Raw genomic sequence first — 23643 nt, 5'->3', positions numbered from 1 at the left:
TTTAGATCCGACATCCAGTAGTTCCTACAAAGTTTAATTTCTCTTCCCTAAAGGACAAGTCATCCTTATACAATGTCTAGGGTCCCTCTGGAGATGAGTAAGAGGAAGTTCTACAGTATTAATTTCTGGCTGTGTATCATGGTCCTTTGTTAAGGATATCAGGCCTTCATTTCATTCAAAGGGCTCTGGATCTGGGAAGGGACTTAGGAGAGGGGCTTTAACATCTATTGTGATGATTCAAAACACAAAACATGCCAGACACAAAACATAAACTAGAAACTTAGTAGGCGCCCATTTTCCAAGTCTTTCTCAAGTTCTTCATTTAAACTCTAACCCGGAGCTACTTAAGAAATGAGATTCAGGGACATGCAGTTCACAGCCTTAGCCAAGTCGAAACAGCACTGTCTGGCAAAGAGGATAAGCGTGCAGCTGATTACTAAGATGTGCGCATTCATGCTCTGGTGGTCCAGAGGAAGAATTTAGGATTCCAGAGCAACCCAGGAAGGATAGTTAGGGAGGGATTTTTGAGCTGAATTTTAGGAGGAGGAGAGGTTATGGGGGTGAAAGCAGAATATTTCAGGGAGTATTCCAAGATGGCCCGTTTGGCACACTGGGAGTAGTTTACCACAGCTAGAACACATGATGCGATATATGCAGGGTAGTACAAGAGATGAGCATAGATGGTTTTCTGGCCCACTATTAAAAACCAGTCTTCTGCTCAGCACTGTACATGTATTTTATAAAGATAATTTAGGTTTATAAATAAATTAGGCTGATGAAAATTAACTTACATTCATCAAAATAGACATGTTGAGAATTTAATTGAACTTAGATATTGCCTCCATATTTTGTGTTGATCAGATTTAATGAATACACTTCACTGGGGACACTGTGACAGTTTGATTAACAGTTATCTTTTCCCCAAATCATAACATAAGGTTATTTAATGATCAGGTACTATAGTACTAATTATTTGGATAAATTTACTATCTTCTATTGATTAGACACTGTTACAATTTTTTTTTCTATTTGAGGGGGAGAATATCAAATCTAGATATGGATGTTTTTGGTGGATAGTAATCAATTATTAACTGTGACAGCAATGCTTTCACCCTTGTTTTTATGAATCAGGGCATGAGTCTTATCAGAATTTAATAAGACAGGATTGTGATGGTTAATTTTATATGTCAGCATGGCCAGGCCATGGTACCCAGTTTTTGGCCAAACACTGGTCAGTCTAGATACTACTATGAAGGGTTTTTATTTTCTATTTTTTATTTATTTATTTATTTATTTTTTTGCTTTTTTTTTTTAGGGCTGCACCAGCGGCATATGGAAGTTCCCAGCCTGGGGTCCAGTCGGAGCTCCAGTTGCAGGCTTATGCCACATCCACAGCAATGCCAGATCCAAGCCACATCTTTGACCTACACCACAGCTCATGGCAACGCTGGATCCTTAACCCCCTGAATGAAGCCAGGGATCAAACCACAACTCCTCATGGATACTAGTCAGATTCGTTTCTGCTGCACCACAACAGAAACTCCCTGAAGGTATTTTTTTCGATGAGATTAACATGTAAATCAAAGACTTTAAATAGAACAGAATATCATCATGTGGTGGGCCTCCTCTAATCGGTTGAAGCTCTTAAGAGACAAAGACTGAGGTTCTCCAAAGAAGAGGAAATTCTGCTTTCAGACCTACAACTCCAATATCAATGCTTCCCTGGGTCTTCAGAATGTTGTTCTTCCCTGAAGATTTTGTATTTGACAGCCCCATACTCACAATTGTGTGAGCCAAGTCTTTAGAAATAAATCTCTCTATTTATCATACATCCTGTTGACAACACTGACTAATAGAAGGATAAACCAAACTTTGCTTTAAAATGTCAAGTTTCAAATGATATTTGTGCACAAAAGAGTTGCTGCTTAATTTAAAAATATTTGATGAACTTGAATAAATATTTACTAATTTAAATCAAGATTGGATTATTGATAATGTTGGAACCATACTGGCATAAATAATTGAATTTAAACATGATTTTCAAATTCAGTTTTTACTAGCAATTTTCAAACAATTTACCAAAGAATCAAATGACCCTAAGATGGATTGATTTTCGTCTATTTTACTTTATTGTTGAAGTTTTAATAAGTATCAAAATAGCAAATAATGCTAATGCAAAAAAAGGAGATATCTTCAAGTTGGATAAGCAGTCTATGAATAACAAACTAATATGGAATATTCATATTGGAAAAATAAGGCGGTATAATTGTCATAGCAAGAAAATAGCATTGTACAAATGCATAGTTGTCAACAGTTCAGTTTCGCCCCTAAAAATGTGCATGTTTAATCCTAACCCAGAGTAATGCAGAATGTAACCTTATTTGGAGATTATTCCCTTGTAAAGGGGAAAACCTGGAGATAGACACACACACTCTGGGAGAACCTCATGCTAAGATAAAGGCAGACATAAGGATGATGCTTCTATAAGCTGAGAATTGCCAAAGAGGGCCCGCAAACCCCCAGAAGATGGTTGAAAAGCATGGAGCAGATTATTCCCCACGGTCCTGAAAACCAACCCTGCCAACACCTTGATCTTGGAATCTTAGCTTCCAGAACTATGAGATGATACATTTTTGTTGTTCAAGCCACCCAGTTTGTGGTACTTTGTTGCAGCAGCCCTAGTAAAATAACTCAATCATACTCATTGATTTTTTTTAAAATAAACATAATAAAGAAACATCATTGTAAAATTCCTAATTATTCAGCTAATCTCAGAACATTACTTACAAACTACTGCTTTCTGTTCATTGTTTTCAAATTAATATTTAGTTATTAGGAATAGATAATAATGAAAATGATCATAGCTAACTCTTATGAAACATTTATCATTTGCCAGGCACTCTTTAAATGTTTTAAGTGTATTAACCCATTAGATAATACTATTAGCCCCATTTTACAAAAGAAACTTAGAAACACAGGAAAGTTGCTTAATTTATATATATAGTGGTAGTTTCAAGGCATAAACTCAAAAACAGTTTGGTTCTGAAGTTTTTGGTTCTAACAACCCCGCTATAAGACCTATTGATTACATACTTAATAAAGATTTTCCAGCCCTCCGAAAGAGCTTCCAAGAGCATTTGGAATGCTGGATTCACAACCCGTAGCTCCATGACACCAGGGTGTCTGTTTGAGAATATTTAGGTCAGATAGTGCTAAATATCCAAATATTCTTCCACATGACACACAGTATTTGGGGCTGTTCACTATATTTGAGATTTATTCACAGAAAAGAATATACACGAATCCTCTATTTTGGTCTTACTTCTGTTAACATTTCAGTCAATTTCTTTATTAAAGAAGAAAAACCTATAATGATCATTTATGCATTTATAATAAAAGTGGTATACGGAGTTACCGTCGTGGCGCAGTGGTTAACGAATCCGACTAGGAACCATGAGGTTGCAGGTTCGGTCCCTGCCCTTGCTCAGTGGGTTAACGATCCGGTGTTGCCATGAGCTGTGGTGTAGGTTGCAGACGCAGCTTGGATCTGTCGTTGCTGTGGCTCTGGCGTAGGCCAGGGGCTGCAGCTCTGATTCGACCCCTAGCCTGGGAACCTCCATATGCCACGGTAGCGGCTCAAGAAATAGCAAAAAGACAAAAAAAAAAGTGATATACAGTTTTCATGACTTTATCGAGCTATTTCAACAAATGGCATTAACTTCAAATTTCGTGACTGTAAGACAGATTAACAGCATGAAGGTCAGTGCCTGCAAACACACACACATACATGTATATACGTGCACACACAGGGAAACTCATGGGCGATACATGACCATAAGCAATTATTTCCATCAAAGTCAGAATATAAAAAGTATTTTTTATTTCTTTCTTGACTTTTGCAGAGCTTATTGCAAATGCTGCAACTAAGATGCTTGTAGATGCAAACTATCGACACCATGAAAGGGGTTTCCATGGAGGAATAAATGTTTGGTGTCTCTCCCTACTCTGCAGTTGATCGATGTGCCTGAGCTGGCCTCTGTGATTCCACGGCTGTCCCCATGAGCAGGCGGCTCCATGCTTCAAAGGCCCTGGATTCCTGGGAGCTGATGCCACCTTTCCTGAAGTCTGGGCTCCTTACCTTCTCTCTGCTCCGGGCATACCATTCCCAAAGGACAGTGGTAAGGCATCCTCAGTTACCCTTCTTCTTTTTCTATGATGCCAGTTCTTTGGTGCTAAGAGGCAGATTTTCAAATTTCTAAAGGAAAAGAAAATCAAGATGTAACATATTTCATACCAAGAAGTTATATATGGAAGAGCACCACATGGCTCTTTTGTATAAGGAATACAAACTATATCTCCAACAGCATAGAAGAAAGGATTCTGGAAATTATAATGGGTTATATTTTAAATGTTAATTAATCATTGATTTAAGTTCTATATTTTCTATGTAGGTGTCATCTTTTAAACTCTCACATGCTACATGTATTACTCTGGAAGTGTGTGAAATGCAACATTATCTCTGTCCTTTTTCTCCCCTTTCTTTATTACATCTCAGGGAAGGAAAATAGGCAACATTTTAAGGAGATTTTCAGATAAAATGCTTTTGGCTATCGGTGACTCAAAATTGCTTAAACAGTAAGACCATGATTATTATATCACATATCTGGAAGTTCACAATGTTGTTTAATTTACTGGCTGGGAGAAAAGGACCCTGGGTCTTGTCCCGTTTTCACTGTGTCATCCTCAGTTTGGTCCTTGGACCAGTTTCCTGAAAGGATGCAAAATGGCTTTGTGGTTTCAGATACCACAGTTCAGCAAACCTAGGGGAACTCTTTCTTTCCTGGGTCTGTTTGTTTGTGAAAAACCTTTCCCAGACACCCCCAGTAGACTGTCCTGCACGTCTCCTTGTCCAGAAGCATCACAGGCTCACCTTTGCACGAGTCACTGTCCTAGGAATGAGACCCTGGTAAGTCACGTAAATCCGAATTGACGCCCAGGCCATGTGAGGAGGGGTAGGGATCTGGAAAAAAGCCTGTGATTGAACTTCCCTGAAGGCAAAACAGAATGATGCCTTTTGAATAGGCTACTTGTGAGTGTGGCTTCCAGGCTCTGCTATGTAAGGACTTGCTGCTTCCATGGGAAAGTGCAGGGAAGTTCAGAACACTGGGGAGCTGGGGATTAAACCTTCCTGGCACCAGTCATAGCTGGCTCAGGTCCCAGGTTTCAGCACTCCCTCGGTTTTGGACTCCTCTTTTGCTAGTCCTCACAGCACCTTCGTTCACTGGACGTTCCTTCCCCACCTGCCTCGACGGTCCTACTATCTATTTTACTTCGAACGTCCTTCTTTGGTTCCTAATTTGTGCCGCCACTTTGCCCTCCATTCCCAGCCCTCATCTTACAGGTGCAGCTCTAGACCTGCATGTCCATTTCCAATGAAATGATTTAAATTCCAATTAAAAAAGGAGAGCCTAGTGAGGCCTCAAGCTCAGCAAGTTCAAACCATGACCCTCCCTCTGCATTGTCTTATCAAAGACAAAAGCTGTGTGCTTCTTCCATTCACCAAGTCCGATGTGGCATAGAGTGGATGAAATCACTTCCTTTCAAGAATGGATCCTCATGACTGTACAGTCAAGACACAGCACCTCTGCTCTTGACATGTCTCTCATGCGTTTTCTTTTTTTTTCATTCTAACTACCTCTCTCTTTGTTCCAGTTTTACTCATCCGTTGCTTGAATTGCTACACTCATCCCTCTCTAACCCATTCTCCACAAGGCAGCCAGGATGAGTTTGCTTTTGGTTTTGGCTGCACCCAGCACATATAGACGTTCCCAGGCTATGGACTGAATCTGAGCTGCATCTGCCACCTAAGCCACAGCTGCAGCAATGCCGGATCCTTAACCTGCTGCGCCACGGTGGGAACTTCCCAAGATGAGCTTTTAAAAAGTTTCACCATTTTGGAAATAGATGGTGGAGGTGATTGCATAACATTGACATATAATTCATGTTGGTGAATTTTGCAATTAAAAAGTGATGGTGGAGTTCCCGCCGTGGCGCAGTGGTTAACGAAGCCGACTGGGAACCATAAGGTTGCGGGTTCGGTCCCTGCCCTTGCTCAGTGGGTTAAGGATCTGGTGTTGCCGTGAGCTGTGGTGTAGGTTGCAGACAAGGCTCGGATCCCGCGTTGCTGTGGCTCTGGCGTAGGCCGGTGGCTACAGCTCCGATTGGACCCCTAGCCTGGGAACCTCCATATGCCTCGGGAGAGGCCCAAGAAATGGCAAAAAGACAAAAAAAAAAAAAGAAAAAGAAAAAGAAAAAAAAAGTGATGGTGAGGCACTTTATACCACAATACCACTTATTACCACAATAAAGAACACTTTATAAAAATAAAAGTTACCTGGCTTAAAGGGAAATTATGTAAAGTCACTTGACCTTCATTAAAAAAAAATAAACATACAAAAAACCAAATCAGCAAAAAAAAAAGATGTAGACCAGAATATGTTAGTGCCGGTGCCAGGCTTCAGTATACTTCCATATTCTTCTTGGAGGAAGAAAATGCTCGCTCCCTTCCGTGGCCCTCCGAGGCCCGTGGGTCTTGTCCTGGGACCTCTGGGACCAGATCTCCCTCCACCCTCCCCACCTGTTCCTCACTCCGCTGAGCCGCTTCCGAGCATCCTCCCACAACCTCTCCCATTCTGCACCCTTGCCCAGGCTGACCTTCCCGCCTGAGACATCCTCCTCCAGATCCCCAGGGACCTAATGCTCAGTTCTCAAACCCTAGCCTCCCCCTCTTCCCTGGCCAGTCCGCCCAAGCACCTCCTGGGTTCCTCCATCCCATGGCCCTTCCGCTTCCTTCCCCGCAGGAGGCATCGCTTGTGGTCCTGACAGTTTTGCTTGTTTGGTTCTTAATTGTCTGCCATTTGTGCTGGAAATTAAAGTCCATGGGGAGCCTTAACTGTCTTGCTCTACATTGTATCCAAAGGGCCTGCATGTATCCAATAAAGTCTAAGGAATGAGAGAATGCATGAAATGAGTGTGTGAATAAGGATGAATGAACGGAACCTCTATCTGTCACAGGTATCTTCTCCCTCTCTTTATGTAACCACTTTTTTCTTTTTCTTTTTCTTTTTGGGGCCACACCCATGGCATATGGATGTTCCCAGGCTAGGGGTCAGATTGGAGCTACAGCTGCTGGCCTACACCACAGCCACAGCAATGCAGGATCTGAGCCAAGTCTGCAGCCTACACCACAGCTCATGGCAACACCGGATCCTTGACCCACTGAGCGAGGCCAGGGATCAATCGAACCCACATCCTCATGGGTACTGGTCGGACTCATTTCCACTGAGCCACAACAGGAACTCCTGCAACCGTCTTTTTTAAAGTGCAGATTTGGAGTTCCCATTGTGGTGCAACTCAGCGGGCTACAAACCCAACTAATGTCCATGCGGATGCAGGTTTGATCCCTGGACTCACTCAGTGGGTTAAAGATCCGGCGTTGCTGTGGCTGTAGTGTAGGCTGGCAGCTGCAGGTCTGATTCGACCCCTAGTCTGGGAACTTCCATATGCCACAGCCATGGCCCTAAAAAAGCAAAAATAAATGAATAAATAAAAATTAAAAAAATTTAAAACAAAGTGAAAATGTGATGATAATTTTCCTCTTAAAATATTCCCAAAGCCTTTCCTTGTCTCCATGGGAACGGTAAACACAAGGACCTCAGGAACCCGTTGGGGAAGCTAAATGAGGGAGCAGGCCAGAGGGAGGTTAGGACCGTGACAAACCTGATGGCCAGGAAGGCCCAGCCAGTTGCTGCTGTGGGGAGCAGAGGACTGGCGCTGTCCAATTGTCTGGATGTCTCTAAACAGGTCAAAAACTGGAATTTTTACATGAGCCCTTCTCTTTCTGAAATACTGGGAAATATTTTTTTTCTAATGTTTTGAGGTCTAATGCAATGGAGGTAAAGTAAAATATTTCCGCAGGCCGAATTCAGTTGCAGGCTTCCAGTCTTCAGCCTCTGATTGCGGCAGCTCTTTTGCCCATGCTAACTTTGTACAGCTTCTTCTGCTATGCATATAAACATCTTCCTTATTCCTTCCTTCAATCCCTTCATAACTTTCACAATGTTAATGGCACTGCGAGAACGCTTCCCAAACCTCGGTAAGTCTTTTCTCCTCAGAAATGACTTGGCTCTCTGTTCATCTTTCTCCTTAGCTTTTATCCCACCGCGCCGTCACTCATTTGTCATGGACCATGGCATGCCAGAGATTGAGTTCTCTTTGGGGACAGTGCAGCTTAGGGAAGAGTACAGTCTTGGGAGTTTAATCAATGCAGCCACGTGAATAAGTTGATTTCTTGCTGAGTCTCGGGTTCCTCGTCTTTACTTGGTGATAAAGAGTAGGAGGATGTGTATGCAGTGCCCGGCACCCATTAGGTGCAGTGGAGAAAGGTGACTCTTAACTGCCCAGTGTCTGAGATCGTTTCGGACACATAGTGGGCCGTTGATGAGCATTGGTTGAACAGGAGGGTGAGGGCCCATCCTGAGCTCCAGTTCCCGAATTACTGACGCGTAAAACCTCCTCTCTCCATGTTCTCACGCCCGCCTGCTGCGCCATGTGCTCCCTCTTTGGCTAATCAGCTGCGGCTGCTGACCTCTCCTGGCTCTTCGGACCTTTGTCTACCTACCCCTGGGCCTCCTGCAAAGCACATTGGGCACCACGACCATCTCTGCTCCCCCCTGTCTAGGTGAGGACCGGCAGGACGCAGAACCTCTGGGAGGTTATCCCTCATCAGTCACAGCCGCCAGTAACCTGTGAGGATGGAATTTCTCGCGTTGGGCGTCATCCAAGGTTAGCAGCAAAGATGTGTTCACTGTGTGTCGAAGGGCTATTTCCCGATATCTCAGAATGTGACCGTATCTGAAAATAGGGCCTTTAAAAAGGTCATGAAGGTAAAAAAATCAGGTCACTAAAGTAGGTTCTAATCTTAGTATGGTGTCTGTATAAGAAAAGAACTTTGGGCACAGATATAGCGGGAGGACTCTGTGATGAAACAGGGGAAAGACAGCCATCTGCAAGCCAAGGAGAGAAGCCTCCGAAAACACGCAGCCCTGCTGATCCTTGATCTCAGACTTCTAGCCTCTAAAATCATGAGCAAATAAATTTCTCTTGTTAAGGCCCCCACTCTGTGGTACTCTGTTATGGCAGCCACAGGAAACTAAAACATCATCTTTATCCCACCCTTTCAAGTTGTGTAAAGAGAATTGTTTCATCACCAGAAAATCTAGATTGACCCTATTAACTATGGCAAAGAAAAAAAAAACCCGTAAACAAACAAACAGAAAAAACCAGAACAATCCTTGCATCTATATTCATTGCTTGTGATTCAATTAACTGTAGAACAATTTGCCAAACACAGAGGGAATCCATTCCTTAGTTCTTTGAATGAGCATATAATGCAGAATTCTTTGTCATAATGATTATAGCAATTACTAACATTTATTGAGTTTCCCCTGTACCAGCAATATCCCTGGTATATTTCCTACCTAGTACTTCAATCTCCCTTCCATCATCCATTCACCCATCAACTCATCCATCCACCCACCCACCCACACACCCAGGTCCACTTGAGCAAGCCAGTTCTTTCACAGCTCCTAGGGTAGCTCTGAAATCTTAAACTAGGATACCTTGCTTTCTGACCAAGACCTTAATTTTTCCTCGAGCTGCAGGTATCAAATTTTTAGGCTTTCTGTCTTGGCCTTATTATTTTTATTTTAGTCAGTTGATCATACTTAATCTTTTCAAATGTCAATAGAGGTTCTGAGATAAATTTCAGATTACCATACACCCCGCTTTGCCTGCTTTGTCTTGTTTATGTGTAGTTAGTAATACCAGCCCTTTCAGGGAGTTCCCTTCGTGGCGCAGTGGTTAACAAATCCAACTAGGACCCATGAGGTTGCGGGTTTGATCCCTGGCCTTGCTCAGTGGGTTGAGCTCTGCCGTGAACTGCGGTGTGGGTTGCAGATGCGGCTTTGATCCAGCGTTGCTGTGGCTCTGGTGTAGGCCGGTGGCTATGGCTCCGATTAGACCCCTAGCCTGGAACCTCCATATGCTGCGGGAGCGGCCCTAAAAAAGGCAAAAAGACAAAAAAAAAGAAAGAAAAATACTAGCCCTTTCATTCTAATAGTGTCCTGATTTGGGCAACAAATTATGTTTTCCCTAAATACAGTTGCATTCAATTCACTCTTCTCAACTGAAAATATCAATTTCCTAGTCCTATGCAGTGCTACGCATCAAGCAACCATAAACCTCCGTGGAATTCATCCACAAACATTCATTTTGATCATGGGTTTGTGGTGTATTTGATCTGGAGTGGGTCAGCTCACCTCCCCCGAGTTTCCTTGTGCGTCTGCATCCGCGGTCTGCACCGGCTTGGCGGGATGAGGGTGGATTTGAGTGTGATGACTGGGGGACTCTGCTCTGTCCCAAGCAGTTCGTGTGGACGTGTCCTTTGGTGACGTCAGACACGCAAGAGAGGGAGTAGAAATAAACACTTTTAAAAGCCTTTACTTGTGTTGTCTGCGGACCTGCTCTTGGCCAGAGCAAACAGCCCGGTCCCCTCCAGAAGGGAGGGCTGCGTAGAGCCACATGGCGAAGGGCGTGGATCTGGGACAAAGGGAAACTGGGAGCATCTCTGCCCTCAGTTTTCCACACGGTGCCCTGAAGACACCGCCTGCATCCACCGCCCCGCTCCCTCGCCCCAGGGCTTGAGACAGAGTGTCCCTCGTTGGACCTGAGGACTATTCTCGAATCTATTCTTGCGCCTCAGGTCCCTTGTTCTCAAGAAAATCACACTTGGAGGGTAGGGATGGTATTCCGAATTATTCCTTGAAAATATAGGATTGAAGGAATGACAAAAACACTTTGATGCCACAGTCTTAGAGGAATTACAGTGACTCTTATAGGCTGAAGTTACATCAGAATGTAAAGCTGAGCTCCTGCCTGAACAATGTGCTGGTAAAAAGAGTGAGAAATCAGCGTGAACTTAGAAAGACTGTTTCCTAAATCCTTAATAGATGAACCTAGACACCTGGGTTTTTTCTATACTAAATGGTCCTAATTTATCTTTCATCTGTACAAAAACCGCTATTTGTCTGCTCACAATCGTCACAGCGAGCGCCCCTGTTTTCTTCCTTCTTAGGGTCCTGATCTCATATCGAAGGGATCTGATGTGACATCCACTTGGTTATGACCTCATTACAAGCATTCTTATTTCAACAAAATCATTTTATGATCTATTATTTTTAATAAAGACGACTCTTAAATACGCCTAATTTTCCTAGTTTGAAATATTTTGAAGATGTGAGCTAAGCATGAAATAGACCCTCTCTGGTTGAACAATGACCGTCATTAACTGTCTAGTGATTAAAGGTAACTCACTTGGAGGAAAAATCTCCTCTGTGCTTAAGGAGAAATTGTTTCTCCACGTCGTGAACACAGGTGTTTTGTGGAGCTCGGCTCTTCTCCCTGGGAGCAGATGCTGCCTCTCAGTGGTCCAGGCAAGGCCAGACTGGGATGAGTTTGGGGGCTACGTTCTAGGCACATTGAGAGCCCCCCCTTGGCAGACTCCACAAGGCCCTGAGTGTGTGAATTATCTGCACTAAGCTTTTCTTGGACATTTGCTAAAGTTGAAACTTTATAAATGGGAGGGGAGAGTGGAGAACAAGCAAAAAACAGAGATAAATGGGGATTGGGAATAAAGTATGTTTATGCAGGAAACCCTCGTAACACAGATGAGGATGGACTGTGAAATGAACACAGACCACGAGCAGGCTGGGGGTGCACTTTATTATCTGGGAAGATGCTTGGCATGGGGCGTCTTTGTGAACAGTGCGCTCCCTTCTGTGTAGCAAGCACATGGGGGAGGCCTGATTTCTACCTCCCAGAGTTGAAACCTGCTGGCGTGGCGGGACGTGGGCTCAGAGCATGTGGAGCAGATGTCAGGGTGTGCGGTGCTGCACAGTGAATCGCCCCTTCCTGACGTTCAGGCCGGACTTGGCCTCACCAAGGGGCATCGGGCATTTTCTGTGAGGGTTGGACACGTGCACTTCAGGAATTTTGTTGCAGGTCAGATTTGATGTTATAGCGTCAGAGGTGATTTTAAGGAAATAGTCTCTCTGCTCTATTTATAACGGACCAGGTACAAGACTCTGTTTACGTGAGACCTGTAGTCCTCGGCACGGATCTCCGCAGTGGGTAAGGATGTCCTCATTTTATAGATGAGCAGACGGAGGTTCGCCAGCTTGAACACCTTGCCCTGGGCCCTCAGTGGGCTAGGATTTCAAAGCAGGTCTAACTCAAGAGCTTCTTTCACCCCCCCCCTTTCCCTTCACTTTTCCTGGCCTCCTCTTACTTACTCAGAATATTTTAAGGAACACGACCATCACAACCTTCTTTGGTCTTTTTGTCCAGGTCTGAGGTTTTTTTGTTTGTTTGGTCTTTTTAGGGCCTCACCCGCAGCATATGGAGGTTCCCAGGCTAGGGGTTGAATCTGTAGCCTCCCGCCTACACCGCTGCCACAGTCACGCCAGATCCTTAACCCACTGAGCAAGGCCAGGGATCCAACCTGCGTCCGCATGGATGCTAGCCAGATTCGTTTCCACTGAGCCATGATGGGAACTCCCAGGTCTGAGTTTTAAAAAAACGCATTGAGTTTGTTGTAAGGCTGGCTCCTAATAGATTTTTGCCATTGAAAACAGATATGAAGAAAAATTCAGAGGTGTTCTTTGATTGCTAAAGACTTGTGCAAAAGAAAAAATGAACCAAGGTTATTAAACCCAAATCAGAAGACTCTGGAGCAGTTTAATAAAGTTCTTCATGTGCACACTCATGTGATAAAAGACACCAAGGGATCAATTCCTTTGATGCTCTAGAAATAATGTAGTATTCTGTATCCCACATTCATAGGTCAAGCCCTAAGTGCCTAAAGGTTAAAGGGACTGTGAAATCCCTATCTTAGATAAAAGCTCTGTCTTGTTAGTAAGTCATTTTAAACATTTGGATTTAAACTGGCATATTCAAATTAGAATGGATTAATCAAACCTCTGGATTATCAGCTCTCTCCCCTCTCCTAGCAAAATATCATGAAGGCAAAGGAGCAGATGTACACACAGGAAAATCTGTAGCATAAAACATGATATCCACACAAATGAGACATTAAATAAGCCTTCAAAGTATTATGTGGACATGTGCTATCATTGATATTTATCATCTCAGAAAAAAGGGTTAAAGGTTAATTATCTGATGATTAATTCTAAGGAGAGCAAGTTCTTACTTATTCTTTTAATTGTCCTGGCGTAATTACAGCATCCTGTTGCCTTCTCAAAGTGTTCCAGTTTTGGATTATAAATTATATTGTAACTCTTTTTATAAAAATATTCAGGGAGTTTCCATCGTAGCACAGCAGAAACGAAGCTGAGTAGTATCCATGAGGATGCGGGTTCAATCCTTGGCCTCGCTCAGATGGGTTCAGGATCCAGCATTGCCATGAGCTGTGGTGTAGGTCACAGATGCGGCTAGGATCCTGCATTGCTGTGGCTGTGGCTGTGGCTGTGGTGTAGGCCGGCAGCTGCAGCTCTGATTGGACCCCTAGCCTGGGAACTTCCATATACCACGGGTGGAGCCCTAAAAAAAAAAGAAAAGAGAAAAAAGAAAAATTCAGATCTTGGTCTTTTATTAAATTTGGTCCAGGTTGTTAACATATGCATGTGTGTGTGTGTTTGTGTATATATGTATTTTTTTTTTTTTTGCAAAATCATGAAACAATCATTCAACATTGTACTGGGGGAAAATATCTCTGGGTATCTCTATTTTTCTTCTTATGCTTGTCTAGATCAACCCCTTTGTTTCTCAAAGGCAGTTTTCCATTTTGAAGGACTGAGAATCAAGGCTCAAGTAATGAAATGAATTATTCCCTTCTTGAATGCTGATGAGGACATTTGATAAAAATCAAATAATGCCATTGTACAATATATTCTTTTAGTTAAACATTATTATTATTATTATTTTGTCTTTTTGCCATTTCTTGGGCCGCTCCCACGGCATATGGAGGTTCCCAGGCTAGGGGGCGAATCGGAGCTGTAGCTGCCAGCCTACACCAGAGCCACAGCAACGCAGGATCCGAGCCTTGTCTGCGACCTACACCACAGCTCACTTCAACGCCGGATCCTTAACCCACTGAGCAAGGGCAGGGACCGAACCCGCAACCTCATGGTTCCTAGTCGGATTCGTTAACCACTGCGCCACGATGGGAACTCCAATATTTCTCTTTTAAATGTTTTCTACACTTTTGAGAGCTATTGTGTATGACCCTGCAGGTTAACTTATTAAAAACTACAATAGCATATTCACTTATAATTTAAAAAATAAAATCAGGAAAGTTAGGTCATCCTAAATAAAATGATTTTATGAAGTCTTCATAAATACATGTTGTAAAAAAAAACTTTAGTATATAACCAAGCAGCAGATAATACTGGATTCTTTTCCATTCTTTTCGTGTTTGTTCGCCTTCTTAATGCCAGATGTCTCTGTAAATTCCATCTTTTCTGGGTAATCTCAGAGAGCTTATTTTACATGACCAATTTGGAAACAAAGGTATAAAACGAAATTCTTAGATTACATCTAACTCCTTTTCTGTATATGCATTTTATAGAGACCGTGTAATTCACAAGCAGAGATGCCATCCAAGTGCATGCGATAAAAGCCACATCTCTGTGCACACAGAGGGCTCACACAAGCAGGTGCAATCACGGGCAGATCCTTGTGCCTGTTTTGAGCCTTGCTGAGTTAAAACATCTCTTCAGGAGGAGCCGTAAGGATTAGGCACAAAGTCCCCTCAGGTCTCTTTTTCACCCATAGTCACTGCAAATGAGGTGATGCCCGCTTTATGATTTCTTTCGTTAACTCAGAAGTGACGCAAATTAGATTTGTGGCAAATTGCATTTTAGCAAGAAAGGGACTTTCAGCATTTAAATAAAGGGTGACATGATTTGCCTCCTCCTATCCTTCTGTGTGAGAGTCACAGCCCTCGCCCTCTGCCCTTTGCCCCGATGGTACCCGTACATCGAGGCCTAAGGAGATATTTACCATCCGAAGGCTCCGTGGGGCAATGATGTTTTAAATATCATTGCTCTTCCTTCATGTCCTTGGAAAAGGATGAGATGCCGCTGGCTCCGTTTAGGGAAGCTCTGCTTTCTAAGAAATGAAGCGTCACAATTCAACAGCAGGTCTCAGGGTCAGAGCCAGACGTTGTCCTGCAAGGCCATGCTGAGGGGCAGCCAGATGTGTCCTCAAACCCAGTGGTCTGCGTGTTCTCAAACACACTCTTTTCTTGTGTACTACTTAGTGGGTGAAAATCTATTTGAGCATCTCTGTTAAAAGTATGCAATCTCCTAAAAATCATTCCAGAGACAGACAAGATCAGGAACCTTCAGGTCCATCAGAAAAGGCACGTCTGTGAAAGGAGGATGGTGCGGGCAAAGCTACCTGAGAAATCTGAGTGAGAGGTGCTTTCATGTAGTGCGAGACAAACATGCAGTGGACACAGGAGAGAATTTATCACCCTGAGGTCGTGGTAGGCGCTGTTTAAAACGCCTTGTCTGGAGCCGGATCACGTGCTCTTCCACCACATCCGTGCTCCGTAAGCTCTGGAATTATCGCCCCTCCTTTCCCCTGGCTTTGTTATGACATTCCCGAGAGCCCTTGGAGCAGTGAGGTTCTGTTCCATCTGGGCCTTTTTCTCTGCCTGCAGTTAGTTCTACACCTCTTTTCAGCCAATTCGTGTAAACATCTACTCACCACACCACATGCAGTTTAGTGACTTTCTATCTCAGAGCTTGCCCAATTTAGTGACTGAAGCCTCTAAAGAGAAATCCAAAACTGTCCTTGTGTGTTGTTAGCATCATCAGTGTCCTCTTTGCTTATCATGCCTTTCTGAGTTATTATATTATATTTTATTTTATTTTATTTTATTATTTTATTTTTGTCTTTTCTAGGGCCATACCTGCAGCACCTGGAGGTTCTCAGGCTAGGGGTCTAATTGGAGCTTCAGCTGCTGGCCTACTACGCCAGAGCCACAGCAGCAAGGGATCCGAGCCGCACCTGTGACCTGCACCACAGCTCACGGCAACTCTGGGTCCTTAACCCACTGAGCAAGGCCAGGGATCGAACCCGCAACCTCATGATTCCTAGTTGGATTTGTTAACCACTGCGCCTCAACAAGAACTCCCAAGTATTTTCGATGTAGGGCCTCTGGGCCAGATGCCCTGGGCTCAGACAATGATGGAGTCCAGTTCTGGATTTCTATTTTCAGGTGAGTGTCTCTGAGTGTCTGGCTCTAACAATGCAGGCTTTTTAGCAGACCTGTGTGTTTGCATTGTTTTATTAAATGTATGTCAGTTGGTATAATTCAGTTTAACCTACCAGAGCATATGGCCAATTGGGTTGCCCAGACAGAGCCCTAGGTATCCCTGGAAATGTGGTCTAACAGGTATAGTTATTGTCTGTACCTTTCCATTCATTCTGAAGATCACAGGTCCTTCCTTGCTCGAATTACCCTAATTACACTATAAAATTCAGTTACTTGCTTATTAAATGGAACATTCTTAGAAGTAGATAAAACAGTAAGAATCAAATCTAGTTGTTAGAATTTTTAAAAATAAATCTTAAAAGGCAACCTGTTTGTAAAGGCATAGATGGCTCAATACATATATCATCCAACAGAACGTTACATAAATAGCATTTGAGAAAGCAAAAAAAAAAAAAAAAACCACCAGCTCCTGACATCTGGCCTGGAACTTACAGTTAGGCCACGTTGTTCTCCTGTTGGACCTAAACCCTTTCAGAGAGGACTTGACTTGTTCCGATGCTCTAATAAAGTAAGACCCAAAAAAAAGAGCGCTTTATAATTTGGTCTAAACACAGACCAAAACAAGTTCACTGCTATGGAGTGAAGGTTTGTGTCTCCACCAAGTCCATATGTTGAAATCTCAACCCCCAGTGTGATGGTACTAGGAGGTGGGTCTTTTTCAAATCGTGACCATCCTGCTACCTTAGAACCATGAGAATCAAGTTTCTGTTGTTTGTAAGCCATTATTTCTCTGCTCTTCTGCTGTGGCATCCCAACGTGACCGAGACAGTCACTGAGCCACCCACAGAACACCAAACACGCCCCTTTTGTTGAATGCCTGTTACTTCTTTAATCATAGAAGCACCCCAGCTTTCCGACAGCGTCTAACCTACAGCGAGCCCCTTGACCCTACCCTGAATGATTTAACCAAGATCTAAGTCCTGTAATATTTGTACAGCTTAATTTTAACACTTTCTTACTGCAATGCCCATTGTTCTCCGCGGTATATGCTCACTTTTGCTGCAACAACTACTAAACCCCGATGATTCGACTACAGGTGTGTTCCTGGTCATCTTTGGCTTTGTTTAAATGTTACAAATAAAATTTGATTGCAAGTTTATATAATTCTCAAATTTCTCTTGGGTCTTCTCAAAAAAGGCAAAACTTTGCACAGTTTTGTCAGTTCTTTCTTCCCATTTTTGGGGAAAAGCCACAGGCTGCTTCAGGATATTTTCTGTCTTTAGTTTTCAGAAGTTTAATTATGATGGGTCTTGGTGTAGATTTCTTTGTTTTGTTTCCTATTGGGATTTTCTCAACTTCCTGAATTTGTGATTGTATATCTTTTCCAGATCTTGGAGATTTTTTCACATTATTTCTTCACTTTTTTTTCCCCCTTATTTTATGTCAACTTTAATTTTGGTGCAAGTACACTTATCTCTTCAAATGATACCATTTTTTTTTTCTTCTGGCAATGGTATTATTTTCCCCATTGCTGCTAGATTTGGTGTGTTATAGCACCAGCAGCTTGGTGGCTTAAAACAGCACAGATTTCCTATGTTGGTCAAACTCCAGTATCAGTCCCAGTGAGCTAAAGTCAAGGTATCAGCAGGGCCAAACTTGCAGTTCTTGTGGTCAAACTCCCATCCTGGTGTCCTGTGGCCACCTTACTGTCTTTGGCTAAAGGACTGGAGACCCAATTAAATAGAATCAAAGACTCCTCTCGGGCCAGGCTGCTTATGGCAGGTGGGCCCCTCTCTCTGCTGTTGCCTGCCCACATAAGTATTTCTCAGGGGAAGAGAGCTTCCTGTGGCTGATTTCCGTTGGTGAGGGTCCTTATTGTCCTGTTGCTGGAGGTGTTCAGCTCACCTGATTTTGTCAGGGAGACTCCTACTCAGTCAGAGGGGGAATGGACCGTCTCTTGCTGGATTAGAGGGCAGGCTATGCCAGGCCTGGGTTGCCTTCCGTCGGACGCAGGGTCGGAAGCTACCTCCCACTGTGCTTTTCTGCCGTCCTGGTGTCCTAGATCAGCCCCTCCTCTCGGAGGTCTCCTCTGCTCTCTCCTGCATTATTCCCAGCATCTATACGGTGCTTAGTGAGCCGGAACACAGAGAAATGGTGTATACCATCTTGTTCGCATGAAAAGTCCCAGCTGCTCAGATGAATTTCGGCAAAGGTGTAAAAGCAATTCAATAGACAAAGGATAAGTTTTTCCACAAATGATTCTGTAGGAATTGGACAACCATTTGTAGTCTCAAACCATTTTTGACCTCAAAATCAAAACCAAAACCAAAAAACAACGAAAAAGTCCTAAACTTCACACTTTGCACAAAGATTAACTCTAAATAGAGTACATACTTAAGTGTAAAATTATAGAACATTTAGTTAAAAAATAGAGAAGAATTTCATGATGTCAGGCTAGGCAAACCGTTCTTAAACTGGACATGAAGGGCATAACCTATAACAAAAAAAAAATCAACAAATTGTGTGTTATCAAAATGAAAAACATTTGTTCTCAAAAGACCCTGAGATTGAAGGAAAAAAAGTTATATCCTGGGAGAAAATATTTATGAACCATTTGTTGACTGAAAAAAATATGCGCAATGTAAATGTGGAGAGTTATGTTTTACTTGGTGAACACAACTGAGGACGTAAGCCCGGGACACAGCATCTCAGGTAGCCCTGAGAAAACTACTCAGAGGGAATGCGGGGGGAGCTAGGATATATAGGAATTTTGCAACAAAGGGCAGGTAGTGGGAATGAAAGATTACTGTTAATAATAGAAAAAACCATGTCTCAAGTTAAGGAATTTAGCACTTTTCTATGTATTGGAAGATGCAAAGGTATGGGGTTACTGAAATCCTTCCTAGATATGCCCCTCAGCTCTCTGAGACCAGCATCCTGCGTTTTTATATCCTGAGGACTCACCTTTGGGAGTGGCTCTAGTCTGATGGCTGCTGGGTGGCAGGTATTCTTAGCTTCCTTCCTGAGTTCCCTTGGAGCTCACCTAGTCACCCTTAGAGGGGCTGCTATAGATGATGGCTGTGACATCTTTTGTTTCCTGATATGGCAGGCAATTTTATTTTTCATGTGCATCCAGCAAAGGGTTAGTACCTAGAATACATAAGGAAAATTCAGTATACGACTGTTTAAAATGCAAACACAAGCAGAAAAACCTTTCAATTTGCAAATAGGTAGAAGACATGAAGAGAAATTTCGCCAAAATGAATCAGCCACGAAAAGATGTCTAACATCTTTAGCCATTAGCAACATGCAAATTAAAACCGCAATAAGATAACACAACACATATATTAGAATGGCTAAAATGAAAAGTTGTGACAACACCACATGTTTACAAGGATGCAAAGAAGCTAGATACACATACATTGCTGATGGGAATCCAAAATGGTGTAGCAAAAAAATAAAAACTGGAGTTCCCATGGTGGCTCAGCAGGTTAAGAACGCTGTATAGTCTCCATGGTGAGGATACTGGTTTGATCTCTGGCCCTACTCAGTGAGTTAAGGATCCAGCGTTGCCGTGATGCGGCTTGGCTCCTGCGTTACTGTAGCTGTGGTGTAGGCCTGCAGCTGCAGCTTCAATTCAGTCCCTAGCCTGGGAACTTCCATATGTGAAGGTGTGGCCATAAAAAGAAAAAAAATTTAAAATAAAAATAAATAAACAATAAAATGGTGTAGCCACTCTAGAAAACAATTGGGCAGATTCATAAAGAACTAAGCATGAAGCTGCCATACAACCCAGCAGTGCATGCTTGGGCAGTTACCCCTTGGAGGCCGCTCTGCGATAAGAAGCATGAATTGCTAATACATTCAACACCATAGATCTGCAGGGAATTATTCTGAGTGAGAAAAGCCAATCCCCAAAGGTGACATGCTGCATGATCCTTTTGTATCACATTACTAAAATGACAAAATTATGGAAATGGAGAACAGATTCGTGTTGCCAGGGATGGAGGTGGGGAGAGGGAGGGAGACAGCATGACTGCAGAAGTTCAAGAGGGGAGTTCCCACCGAGGCTTAGCAGAAACGAATCCAACTAGTATCCAGGAGGATGCGGGTTCCATCCCTGGCCTTGCTCAGTGTGTTAAGGATCCGGGTTGCCATGAGCTGTGGTGTAGGTCGCAGGTGTGGCTTGGATCCCTAGTTGTAGTCGTGTAGGCTGGTTTCTGCATCTCCAGTTCGACCCATATCCTGGGAACTTCCATATGCCATTCAGGACGAGGAATCTTGTGGTGATGGAATGTTCTGTGTCTGGACTGTATCAATGTCAATTATTCTATATTTTACTATAGTTTTGCAAGATATTACCATGGAATCCCTCTGTATTACTTCTTAGAACTGCATGCTCTACATTGATCTCAAAATTAAAAGTGTAGTAAAGAAATCAAGGCATATTATCACCTTGATTGCTGATAAAAGACGGATTAGTGGGGAAATCCATGTAAATACAGTATGTGTCTAGTCTTTTCCTTTGGTTTACCACTATTAGTTATTGTAGCATATGTATGCTCACATATTCATATCACCTGACTGTTACGTAGCAGCGATAAGTTTTAATCGAACGATTCCTCTATCATAAATGTGAAAAGTATATACTAACAATAAAAAAAATTTTAAAAAAGAAGAGAAATGTAAAAAGTGCTTACTTTGGCAATAACAGCGATAAGTGAGTTAATTTTTTTCATTTCCCTATTCTGACTTTTTTCAAATGACCTGTTTATCATCATCTGGAAATGTGTACATCATTTATACACTAGAACTTTCAAATTCACTAGAGAAATAGAAAAGGGATTCAGGTGCAGGGAAAAAAAAAAAAGAGTACTTAGGAGATATTCTTTACCACTTTCCACTATGTTAGTACAAACATCTTAAACAGCCAAAAACTGTTCCCTTTATGTAGCAATTATAAGTCAGGAATTATCATGGATAGCACCTCAGAACTGTATCCAATTTGAGGTTGCAGTGATATAATAGTAATGCAAACTCAAGCTTCATTCTAAAAATTATCAGAAACAAAAATTTAATAAAATATTCAGAGCCAGCCACAGTATATCTGTACGTGGGATAGTCTGAGCAGTTTGTTTATCACAAATCCTAACTGACGTTACTGAACCAAATGTGGATCTACTTACCTGCCTCATAGAAAAGCCAATTTACTGACACTTGGTTGTGGGGAAAGAAAGTACAGCATTTTTTGCAGGGTGTCAAGCAAGGAGAATGAGTGGCTCATGATCAAAAGAGCTGAACTCCTCAACGGCTTTAAGGAAAAGGTTTTAAAAGGCAAGATGAAGGAGAGGGTTGTAAGTCACCTAATGAGCTAATGCACATTCTTCTGATTGGCTGGTGGTAGGGCAATCAGGAGTCAGCATCTTCCACCTTCCAGTTCCAAATGGCCTGGGGTCTGCATGCTGGGGGTCAGCAGCTAACTCCTTCCATCTTGTGGGGGTTTTAATATCTGCAAAACAACTCAAGGACATGGCTCAGGATATTATCTAAAACCCTTAAAGAGAAACTAAAGTCCTTGACATTGTTTTATGACTAAACTAATATTATTCTGTCTTGCTTGACTGTTTCTCTTTGTTCTGCAATATCCTGATTAAACTTGCCCTTCGGAACTTGAGGGAGGCTGAGGAGGCTAAATCTCTACAAACAAGAGACAGGAGACACAAGGGAAGGAGTCTTACTACAAGAAGGCCCCTCAGGGTCCTTCTGATTTTTATTGATGAAATTAAAATGGTGCAACAAAACAACTGAAACAGTCAAGCAGATGAGTGGATTGCTGTTGCAGGACTAGCCGAAGGAATTTGATCTTTTTCATCAGGACTAAGGTGTGTTTGAGGCAAAATGGGTGGAAGGAAAGAAGCCAGTGAGTAAAGGGTCTGATAAAAATCTGTGGGTCCTGAAGCATGTGGTTTGGGGATTATGGGCTTGTTCAGTGCAACCTAGACTTCACCAAATCTAGCCGTGCTGGAACCCAAGGGTATCTATGTATGTAGAAACAATTCAGTGAATTAAATAGAAGTCTTATCTTAATCATTACAATCTAGATATTAGCAACCTAATTGCTTTTTTTAAAAAAAAAAATACATCAATCATTATGAATTTTAAGCAACATGGTGACAATGCCTTCCTAAGTATATGCTCTGCAGCTTGACCATCAGCCATTCAGGTAGGGGACAGTGCCCTTCACCTGACCTTATGAAGCCTCGACGTCTTACTTCATCTGACTATGTAACTGCCATGGGGAAATTTTGACATTGAATCAGGTGTTGGACCTGGTGGGCAAAAATCATTTAGCCTCAACATTCTAGAATTCTGTTTTTTCCTTCATTTTAGAGCATGCAATACATTGTAGCAAATTCTGCACATATATTTTGATTTTAAAAGCCATTATATGTTTGTACCTCTAGCCTATTTTTGCTAAAGTCAAGTTCTAGAATAGCATGTTATAAATAGTAGCTTTATATTCTTAGAGATGAATAAGTTTATTTATAGCAAACCAGTTGACACCAGTATCAGTCATTATTTGTGCCGCGTTTTAGAGTTTGTGAAAATAAAGTGAAAGGATTATGGTTTCCTGATTCAATCCTCTGTTCCAGGAAAGCTTAGCCTTATTTCCTCAGTCTTTTTGATTTTCCTCCTTTGCCAGAACTCATCACACATGATATACTCCCAGCCTCTGGGACACCAAGATAATTAAATTCTCAGCAATTTCCAGGTCTTTCTTTCTCTTATGTATACCACATCCCTACTCATGTTTTTCCTCTCCCTGAAAATCTCTTCAGTCCTCTTTTTTTCTCTTTCCTTTTCTTTTGTCTCTTATCTCTCCCCTCCCGTCCTCCTTCTCACTGTGCATAATTGGGTATATTTCTCAGATTTCTAGTAAGTTTATTATTCTCAAAGTAAGTGTATTATTTCTTCTAATTTGGAATAACAAAATAAGGCAATAAGTAGAAAATTTTACATCCCATGTGAAATATGTTATAACAATATTATAAGCTCTCCTGATAAAACCAGCATAATTCTCTCTTCATGGCCTTATAGGCCCATTGCTCCATTAGAGAGAGTCATAAATCTGTATGATGCTCTTGATTGCTGCATTTTCAATTTGGGTACCTGATTTATCAGACAGATATACGAACATACATTTAGACAGACAGTTCCCAAGTGACTTAAAATATGCTGAGGAGTTTTTTATGCATATGCTATTCAAATTAAAGTCAGCAGTA

At 42.2% G+C, this 23643-nt stretch overlaps 1 long non-coding RNA gene across 1 annotated transcript in view; it reads left to right on the top strand.

Moving 5' to 3' along the window:
• LOC125111559 (uncharacterized) overlaps nt 1-23643 on the top strand; it is a 64509-nt gene that overhangs the window by 7039 nt on the left and 33827 nt on the right. The window contains exon 2 of the long non-coding RNA XR_007130889.1: nt 4012-4178. This is a non-coding gene — a long non-coding RNA (uncharacterized LOC125111559). The remainder of the gene's footprint in view (nt 1-4011; nt 4179-23643) is intronic.

This window comes from Phacochoerus africanus, chromosome 1 (genome assembly GCF_016906955.1).
Source record: "Phacochoerus africanus isolate WHEZ1 chromosome 1, ROS_Pafr_v1, whole genome shotgun sequence".
Lineage (NCBI taxonomy): Eukaryota > Metazoa > Chordata > Mammalia > Artiodactyla > Suidae > Phacochoerus > Phacochoerus africanus.
This window is presented reverse-complemented; position numbering and strand designations above follow the sequence as displayed.